Source organism: Arachis ipaensis, chromosome B04 (assembly GCF_000816755.2).
Source record: "Arachis ipaensis cultivar K30076 chromosome B04, Araip1.1, whole genome shotgun sequence".
NCBI classification, from domain to species: Eukaryota; Viridiplantae; Streptophyta; class Magnoliopsida; order Fabales; family Fabaceae; genus Arachis; species Arachis ipaensis.
This window is the reverse complement of record NC_029788.2, coordinates 47425002-47436132: the sequence shown is the minus strand read 5'-3', so window position 1 is coordinate 47436132 and position 11131 is coordinate 47425002.

Here is an 11131-nt window from a genome sequence, read left to right as displayed (position 1 = left end):
TAATTTTCAATTAACCCACTAACTGTTTGAATTTTTGCTTAAGCTAACTAAAACTTCATTCTAGCAGTAGATTGAAGTGTCACTGGTCTGTGTGTTTCTTATGTTCTGCTTGTATGTCAGGTACAAGAAGAACCACACCCACCTTTCATGAACAAGACGAAAGAACTCTCAGGAGGTTAAGAAGAGCTGAAAGAGGGAAAAATATTGTTGGAGAAGAGGAATCAGAAGAAGAATTCCAAGACATGGAGGAACATTCAACCAATCCACCTGGTGGAGCAGACAATAACAACAACAACCCACCCAAGAGGAGAGTTTTGGCCTCCTACACCTTTGCAAATGCTAGACATTGTGGAAGCAGCATTCTCACCCCTAATGTCAATGCAAATAACTTTGAATTGAAGCCACAACTCATTACATTGGTCCAAAATGTCCAAAATTTTGGGGGAGGACCATTGGAGGATCCAAATCAACATCTATCTACCTTCATAAGGATTTGTGACACTGTCAAGTCCCATGGCGTGAATCCTGAGACTTACAAGCTTCTGCTGTTCCCGTTCTAATTAAGGGACAAGGCCGCACAGTGGCTTGAAACTTTTCCTCAAGGAAGCATCACTAGCTGGGATGACTTGGTGACTAAATTTCTAGCCAAATTCTATCCACCTCAAAGAGTCATCAGGCTGAAAACTGAGGTGCAAACATTCACACAATTGGATGATGATTGATGTGTTTGATTGATTAATGATAGGTGAAGAAAGCTTGGAGAAAGGTTGAAGCAAGAAGGAATGGCTAGGAGGAAGAGAGGACAAAAAGTTTGACCAAAAGTTTGCCTCAAACTTTAGCTCAAACTTCTGGAATAAGTGAAAACGAACCAGGGAGCAAAAAGCTTGACCAAAAGTTTGCCTCAAACTTTTGTGCAAACTTTTGGGCAAAAAGCTTGAGCAAAAGTTTGCCTCAAACTTTTTGGCAAACTTTTGGCATCACAAATCAACACCCTGGAGAGCAAAAGTTTGCGCCAACGTTTGCCTAAAACTTTTTGGCAAACGTTGGCGCCATGAGTGTGCAAGGGGAGGCCAACGTTTGAGCAAAAGTTTGCCCCAAACTTTAGCTCAAACGTTGGTAGTAGCAAAATGGGGTGGCTGATATGAAAAGTTTGAGTAAAAGTTTGCCTCAAACTTTTACTCAAACTTTTACTCAAGTTTTCATGATTCCAAACCCGGTTCACTTCGGTTCTTCTCCAAACTCCAAGAGCAATCAACCAAGGCCTCTATCAACCCAATTCCATCAAGAGCAAAGGCCCAATTGAAGGCTTGAAGACAATTTGAAGAAAGTGTATAAATAGCACAGGATTTAAGTTTTTAGGAAGCTTTCTTTTCGGTTTTGATTAGTACACTTAGTAGAGAGCTCACTTGACATTTCTTAGCATTGTTGTTTTAATTCAAGAGAATTTAGAAGGAGAATTGATCTCTCTTCTTCCTTGTTCTTGCCCAGCACTCTTTACTTTCCTTGTCTTGGATCTTGGGGTGGAGAATTGAAGGAAATCTGTTTCAATCTCATCCTGAGACCTCTTTGTTTCTTTACTGCACAATTGAATTTAAAATTTCTGTTAATTGCTTCTTCATCTACTCTTTCCAAGCAAGCAAGCTTCAAAACAAATTCCAGAAAAGGAGAAACAATCAAAAATCCCAAAAAAGGGGAATGAAGCAATTGAAGAGCCAACAAAGAATCAAAAGCAACAAGCAGAGAAGGCCTTTGTACCTCCATTGCCATATCCCCAGAGGTTCAACAAAGAGGCTAAGGACCAACATTTTCATAAGTTCCTTGAGACTCTCAAGAAGCTGGAGATCAATATTCCCTTGGCTGAAGCACTTGAGCAAATGCCTCTGTATGCCAAGTTTTTGAAGGAGCTTATCAATAAGAAAAGAAGTTGGGATAAGAAAGAAACCATACTGCTTACTGAGGAATGTAGAGCCTTGATTCAAAAAGGGCTTCCTCCTAAGCTTGAGGACCCAGGGAGCTTTTTGCTACCTTGCACCATTGGAGAATTAACCATCACTAAAGCAATGTGCGATCTAGGAGCAAGTATCAACTTAATACCATCCTCCTTGGTAAAAAAGTTGCATATAGAGGAAGCTAAACCGGTATAGATATCTCTAGAGCTAGTAGATAAGTCAACGGTATACCCCAGGGGTATGATTGAAAACCTTCTGGTTAAGGTGGATAATTTCATATACCCTGCAGATTTTGTGGTTCTAGATTCAGATGGGGATGATGGCGACTCTATTATACTGGGAAGGCCATTCTTGGCCACTGGTAGAGCTATCATAGACATAGAGCAAGGAGAACTAACTCTCCGGATGCATGATAAGAGTGTCACTCTGAAGGTATTACCAGAAGCCCAGTTTAGTAATGAGAGGAGGGACTACATGGAAATTGACAAGGTAATTCACAACAACATCCCAAGGCAGAAGATTGTGCAGAAGGATGAAAAAGTCCAAGGGGATATTGGAGTATTAGCCACTGAAGAGAGAGATCCCCAAGGTAAGCCTACAGCCAGAAAAGAAAGATCAACAAAAAAGGGATGAAACGCAGAAACAAAACAAAAAGGGGTTGGAAGAATAGGAAGATTCCAACAGAGGGGCTTTCCAAAGGTGACAAAGTGCAATTGATATATCAACAACTGGGAGCAAGCCAACAGATTGATGACTATTACACTGTCAGCAACATACTCTCGTCGGAACATGCTGAAATTGAACACCAGAGAACAAAGAGGAGGATTGATGACAAGTCATCTTAGCCTAGTTTCACTAGCCTTTTTCTTTTGTTTTCAATTGAATTATGCACTTTCTTGAGCCATAAGCAAGCTAATTGGGTAGATTTTCATGCTTCCTTTGATTTAATCAACCATAGATGAATTAATGCAATTTCATGAGGTTTTATGCTATAATATAATCTTTAGCAAGGACACAAGATTTTGCCTAGAGTTAACCTGCTATATCTAGAAAAGTGGCAAGAAATTAAGTTTGGTGTTCCCACACCAAATTAAATCCACAAGCCACACTCAATTCATGCATACTAACTGGTCATCTAAGGGCTTGAGAAGCAAGCAACTTTTGAGAATTGTGCAGGGAATTCACCACCATTTGAAGACACTATGCATCATAACTCAAAAGAGGACAACAGAAGGAAGGACAAAGGAACTGCAAACCAATAGGTTGTATTTACACTTAACTCTTGCTGTTGAAAGATGTTTTGACTTGTGTTTTGTGTTCATCTAATACAAGTAGAATCACACTTAAAATAAGTAAGCTAGTCTATGTGTGTGCTTGTGTGTTTACTTTCACTGAACAAAAAGCATGTTTTGTCCCCTGCATCTTTAATTCAATAAAAGTTCTCATTTTACTTTCTCTGTTTAACGCTTTTCATGCTCATTTACAATTCTGTTTTTAGATCCGGTTCAATCCAAGTTATCTTCTATTCCTCTGCTTGTTGAATTTTACTTTCCCTTGTTTAATTTCTGCAAATCCAATTCCCAATTCCCTTTACAATTCAAGCCATTTACATTTCTTGCACTTTAAGATTTTGAAATTTACATTTCTTGCGTTCTAAGTTTCTGCCATTTAATTTCTTGTTCTTTAAGATTCAGCACTTTAAATTTCAGTTCTCTTTAATTTCATGCAATTTACCCATTCCCTTTACTTCCCATACAATTTAATTTCTGCAAATCACAATTCACTCAACCAAAACTTGATTCGCTTGACTAAATCAACCACTAAACTAAAATTGCTCAGTCCTTCAATCCCTGTGGGATCGACCTCACTCCCGTGAGTTATTATTACTTGATGCGACCCGGTGCACTTGCCGGTGAGTTTTGTGTCGGATCGTTTTCCGCACATCAAGTTTTTGGCGCCGTTGCCGGGGATTGATTAGATTAACAATGATTAAGTGAGGTGGCAGTTTAGATCAAGCACTTTTTCTTTAATTTTTGACTAACCCACTAACTGTTTGAAGTTTTGCCTCAACTGACTACACTCAATTTTCAAGAGTATCACTGTATGTTCCGTTGTTGATTTATATGTCACAGGAAAGAAGAGCGGCCAAAGGGAAGGATATCATTGAAGAAGGAGTTTCTGAGAAAGAAGAACACCACAACATGAAGCCGCAATCCCATTCCCTGTTTACTGTTTTTATGCTCATTTACAATTCTGTTTTTAGATCCGGTTCAATCCAAGTTATCTTCTATTCCTCTGCTTGTTGAATTTTACTTTCCCTTGTTTAATTTCTGCAAATCCAATTCCCAATTCCCTTTACAATTCAAGCCATTTACATTTCTTGCACTTGAAGATTCTTAAATTTACATTTCTTGCGTTCTAAGTTTCTGCCATTTAATTTCTTGTTCTTTAAGATTCAGCACTTTAAATTTCAGTTCTCTTTAATTTCATGCAATTTACCCATTCCCTTTACTTCCCATGCAATTTAATTTCTGCAAATCACAATTTACTCAACCAAATCTTGATTCGCTTGACTAAATCAACCACTAAACTAAAATTGCTCAATCCTTCAATCCCTGTGGGATCGACCTCACTCCCGTGAGTTATTATTACTTGATGCGACCCGGTGCACTTGTCGGTGAGTTTTGTGTCGGATCGTTTTCCGCACATCAAGTTTTTGGCGCCGTTGCCGGGGATTGATTAGATTGACAATGATTAAGTGAAGTGGAGATCTAGATCAAGCACTTTTTCTTTTCTGTCCTTTAACTTTCAATTAACCCACTAACTGTTTGAATTTTTGCTTAAGATAACTAAAACTTCATTCTAGCAGTAGATTGAAGTATCACTGGTTTGTGTGTTTCTTATGTTCTGCTTGTATATCAGGTACAAGAAGAACCACACCAACCTTTCATGAACAAGACGAAAGAACTCTCAGGAGGTTAAGAAGAGCTGAAAGAGGGAAAAATATTGTTGGAGAAGAGGAATCAAAAGAAGAATTCCAAGATATGGAGGAACATTCAACCAATCCACCTGGTGGAGCAGACAATAACAACAACAACCCACCCCAGAGGAGAGTTTTGGCCTCCTATACCTTTGCAAATGCTAGACATTGTGGAAGCAGCATTCTCACCCCTAATGTCAATGCAAATAACTTTGAATTGAAGCCACAACTCATTACATTGGTCCAAAACAACTGCTCGTTTGGTAATCACATCCAAAACCAACAACCATGGCAGAGGAACTCAAACCAATACAACCCAAGAAGCAACCAAAACCACAACCAGCAGCAAACTAACCAGAACCCCTACAGAAAACCTCAAAACAACTACCCCAACTCCAACCAGTACCAATCCAATAACCAACCCACCAACCAAAATGCCTACCATCCACCACCCACATCTCACAACCCACCTCAAGTATCACCTGAATCTCAAAGACTCACTAACTTGGAGACCTTGATGGATAAAATGTTGAAACACCAGGAAATGACAACCAAGAACCATGAAGCCTCCATAAAGAGCCTAGAGAGGCAAATTGGGCAAATCTCCAAATAGATTTCTGTTGAGAGACCTTCAAGTTCACTGCCGAGTGACTCAATCCCAAATCCTAAGGAAGAATGCAAGGCAATACAATTAAGGAGCAATCTAGATCCCACAATTAAGACAATGATCCATAAATAGCTAAGATGTCCAAGTGTGAGTTTTGGAAGGAGGAAGTGAAGTTCCTAGGTCACGTGGTGAGCAAAGGAGGAATAGCCGTAGATCCTTCAAAAGTAAAGGCGGTGATGGAATGGGAAAGACCAACGACGGTGACAGAAGTCAGAAGTTTCTTGTGCTTAGCCAGATATTACTGGAGATTTATTGAAGGATTTTCTCGAATTGCGCTACCGATGTCTAGGTTGACAAGGAAGGAGGTATCGTGTGTGTGGACGTCGGAGTGTGAAGAAAGTTTTTAGACCCTGAAACAAAAGTTAACTTCAGCGCCTGTTTTGATTTTGCCGGAACCGCATGAACCGTTTGAAGTGTACTGTGACACTTCTTTAAAGGGTTTGGGTTGCATGCTAATGCAACACTGGAATGTAGTGGCACGCATTGCATCAGCTGAGACCGCATGAGGTAAATTACCCAACTCATGACCTGAAATTAGCGGCAATTATGTTTGCATTGAAGATTTGGAGACACCACTTGTACGGAGTGAAGTTTAGCATCTTTTCTAAGCACAAGAGTCTAAAATACATCTTTGATCAGAAGGAGCTCAATATGCGTCAGAGGAGGTGAATGGAATTGCTTAAAGATTATGATTTTGAATTGAGTTATCACCCTGGAAAGGCGAATGTGGTAGCAGACGCGTTGAGTCGGAAGTCTTTAACATTTGCTTGGATGAGAATCAAGGAAGAGGAGCTAGTGGATAAGTTTGTGGATCCTAAATTGGATATTGGTGAAGTTACCGGAAGAGCTTATTTTAATCAATTGCAGATTTCAAGTACGTTTAAAATAGAGATTCATAGGGCTCAGCAAGATGGGCAAAAGCTTCAGCAATTATTTCAACTAGTTGGTAAGGAGAGGCGTGGAGAATTCACTAAGGATGGTGAAGGATTGTGGAGATACAAGGGGAGAATTTGCATACCGAATGTCGGGAGTTTGAGGCAAGACTTGTTGTCGGAAGCTCACAACAATGGGTTTCCCATTCATCCTGGCACTACAAAGATGTACTATGACCTAAAGAAGATGTTCTGGTAGCCTGGGATGAAAGATGATGTAGCTACAATGGTATCCAAGTACCTGACGTGTCAGAAAGTGAAAATAGAGCATTAGAAACCATCGGGAATGCTACAGCCACTTGAGATTACTCAGTGGAAGTGGGAAGGAATTGCGATGGACTTTGTGACCGGTTTACCAAAGATTAGGTCGGGATTTGATGCGGTTTGAGTGATCGTGGATCGCTTAACCAAATTCGCTCATTTTCTGCCTATCCGAGTAAACTATTCTATGGAGGAGTTGGCGAGATTGTACATCAAGGAGATAGTAAGGTTGCACGGTGTGCCATCGAGCATAGTGTCAGACCATGATCCCCGATTCACATCAAGATTTTGGGGAGCTTTCCAATGGGCTTTCGGTACGAAGCTATGTCTCAGTACCACGTATCATCCACAAATGGATGGACAGTCGGAAAGGACTATTCAGACATTGGAAGATATGTTGAGAGCATGTGTCTTGGATCAACCTAGAAGTTGGGATCGTTATATGCCATTGGTTGAGTTTGCGTATAATAATAGCTTTCATGCGAGCATTGGGATGGCTTCATATGAAGCCTTGTATGGACGGAAGTGCCAATCTCCTTTTTGTTGGTATGAATCTGGTGAAGCAAGTGTATTGGGTCCTGATTTGGTAGCATAGACTACTGAAAAAATTAAGAAGACTAGGGAGAGGATTCTAACGGCATAGAGTCGACAGAAGAGTTATGTGGATCAGAGAAGGAAATCGTTGGAATTTGAAGTATGAGAGAACGTATTTCTAAGGGTTACACCGACAACTGGGATCGNNNNAGAGTGATTAAAACAAAGAAGTTGAATCCGAGGTTCATTGGACCGTTTGAGATCTTAAGGCGATTTCGGGCCGGTGGCATATCAAGTAACTTTGCCGCCTCACTTGTCTAACTTGCATGACGTATTCCACGTATCACAACTCTGTAAGTACACGACAAATGAGGCTCATGTGTTAGAGCCCGAGTTGGTCGAGTTGAGGGAGAACTTGACATTTCAAGTAACACCAGTGAGAATTGATGACACCAGTGTGAAAAAGTTACATGGAAAGGAAGTTCAGTTGGTTAAGGTTTCTTGGAAGCAAGTAGGAGTTGAAGAGAATACTTGGGAATTGGAGTCCAAGATGCAGAAGGATTATCCCGAACTATTCTCAGGTAGTCGTTAAATTTTGAGGGCAAAATTTCTTATTTGGTGGGGAGAATGTAAGAACCGAGACTAATTAATCGTGTAAGTAAATAATTAATATTGCCCAAAATAGGATCCAAAAAAATTGGAATGAGAATTTGAGGATTTAAATATAATTTTTGGACTCAGTAGATTTTTCTGAGTCAGAAAATGTATTTTTTGCGAAAAACTGAGAAAAACTGTAAATCGGCAGTTGAACCGATTGAACCGATTTAAATCTTCCCGGTACTGTGCGAGAAGATTTAAAATAGTGAAAAACCTTAGAAAAATATTAGAAATGGAAAACTAGGCGTTAATTTTAAAGGTTTGGCCTAAAGTTAGGCCAAACGGGCTAAAAACGCTAACGGGTTGGACTGGGTCGAAGTTGGACCCAAGCCCAACATATATATAGGTCCATTAATGAACCCATTCAGCAACAACACACTTAAACACAACACCACATAGCTGAAAGCGGAAGTAGGAAGAAACCCCCATTAACACTATTCATCATCAACTTCTCAAGCTCATAACTTGAGCTACGAAGCTCTAATCACTGCACCGTTTGCGGGCACACAATCCTTGCGAAGAGCTCTACAAAACCAACCCAAGAAACTGGTAAGAAATTCACGAAATCCCTCTCAATTCTTCCTTCCAAAATTTCAAATTCTTGGGGTTTTGTATTGAATGAATTTTTGTAATTTTGGGTGTATAGGTACACTCGAGTCTTTGATTACCTTTGGGTTTGGCCTCCAAAACTGTTGGGTAAGGTAAGAGGTTTTGAACTCTTATTAAATTTTAATTATGATGAACCCTAGTTTGATTTGTTATGATTTTTGTGTATATAGCTTGATTATTGTGTTTTTGGAGGCCTTTGGAATTGAGTTGAAGCTTGTTGGAGTTGATTGGTGGCTTGAATTATGATTGAAAGCTTGCTTGCACTCAATTTTTGGGTTTTGGAACATATTGAGAATTGGCCAAGGTATGGTTTCGGTTTCCTCTATGTAGTATATAATATTTCTGGACACTTAGGCTAGTGACCCATAGGATAGGGTTGAATTAAATTGGTTGTTGGATTGTTGAATGATGATTTATGATGAGATATAATGGATTGATGATTTGAGTATGTGATGAATTATTATGTTGAATTTGATAAAGATGGTGTAATATATTTAGATTGAGACGACATGAGATTGAATATGATGCTTGGTATTGAAAGATTTATGATTGATGAATGTATTGGTGGAGAGTTGTTTATAATGTGTTATAATTGATGATTGCGGTTGAGAATAATGAAATGTGATGGAAAATTTTGGTAAGAACGGTGTAATGTGATACAAAGGGTATATTGTGATGTGAGTTGGAGTTGGAAGGGATTTGGTTTGATTTTGGTTGATGATTGTGGTAAAAATTGAAACTTGTGAACTTTGGGTAAAACTGAAATTTTGGTGAACTTCCATGAAACTTATCTTGAGCTGCCGTGCTTGAAATTCAAAGTGTTTTATATTAAATGAAAGAAAATTGAACAAGCTTTAGAATGGTTTAAACTTTGTGGAAATCCAAATTTGGTAGAAAAAGATATGATTGTGGAAAGTTTGGTGACAAAATCTGAAATTCTGCAATGTTGCAGAATTTTGTGATTTCTGGTTTGTGTGCGCACACACACCCCTGTGATTTTTGGAACCTGTGCGCACACACAGCCTTGTGCGTACGCACACACAGGGGAAGGCCTTCTGTTCAGAGCGCTAGCACAACCTGTGCACGCACATAACCAATGAAGTATTACAACCTGTGCGTACGCACAGACCTGTGCGCACGCACACGTTGGAAGGTGCGTTCTGTTGGGGCGCTAGCACGCCTTGTGCGAGTGAACAGAATTGCAAAATTTGGTACTGGTGCATACGCACACGTTTAAAAAATCTCCCTGGGCGTGTGCATGCACATCCCTGTGCGTACGCACATGCCCTGTTTTTCAACTTAAACTTTGATTTTGACTATGTCACCTTCCCACCGAGCTTGTAAATTTCTGTGACACATTTTTAAGACTCTTGGGCTTAATTTTGGGTATTAAAACATGGGAAAAGTCTTAAGTAGAATTAATTGTATTTATTTCGAAAAGTTAGAGAACAAAGACTTAGGTTTCTGGTGTACTGAGGATGGGTATGGTGAAATAAGAAGGGAGAAAGATACCTGACTTGAGAAATTGACGAACTGATGAGTTCGGAATGGAAATATTGAATTGACAGTGGTTAAAATGAGTCGAGGACTCGGGGTGAAATGATGGATCCATGATGTACTGAAAATGTTTTCTGAAAACCAAAGTTTTATATTGAGACAATTGAGACGCTATGCGCTTGGCAGGGACGGTGGTTAATCCTGCCTGTCGAGGTAGTGGCGGCAACTGATGCCAGGGCATTTTGGCCAGTTTCACTGACCTTTTCTTTACTGTTTTTAGGATAGTTTCATGCATTTTCTTAGGAAATAAGCTAGTTTTGGGTAGATATTCACTTACACCTTGATTCAAGCATACATTGTGCATTTTACATGATTTCATGAGGATTTTGCATGAGTTTAGTGACAAATTGTATTCTGCATTACCCATGACTTGGACTAGAACTTTGATGCACTCTATTGCCTTCTAACGTTGGAAGCAACCACACAACCCCAAGGAGCCACGTTAACTTCCACGTTAACTTAGTTAACGTGGAGGCTAATGTGAGAGAAGAAGGTGATGGCCAACGTTAGTGACACTCAACATTGTCACCAACGTTGGAAGGAGCCACACAAGACACTATGAGCCACGTTAACTCCCACGTTAACTTAGTTAACGTGGAAGCTAACGTGGATGAGGAATGATGAGCCAATGTTAGTGACACTCAACATTGTCACTAACGTTGGGGATGGCTAAGCATGGCCACGTTATAAGCCACGTTAACCTAGTTAACGTGGATTCTAACGTGACACATGGGGGCACATTGGAACGTTAGTGACAATGTTGAATGTCACTAACGTTCTCGAAGGATGGCAAGCCCACGTTAAAGAGCCACGTTAACTAAGTTAACGTGGGCTCTAACGTAGGAGCAATGGGGGCTTTTCAACGTTATTGGGAAAGTTAAGTCCCAATAACATGTTCGAAGGACCTAGAGGCAACGTTGGTGGCAACGTTTGTGCCACTAACGTTGAGGTTAACGCGGCTTTTACTTAGGAACGTTAGTGAGAA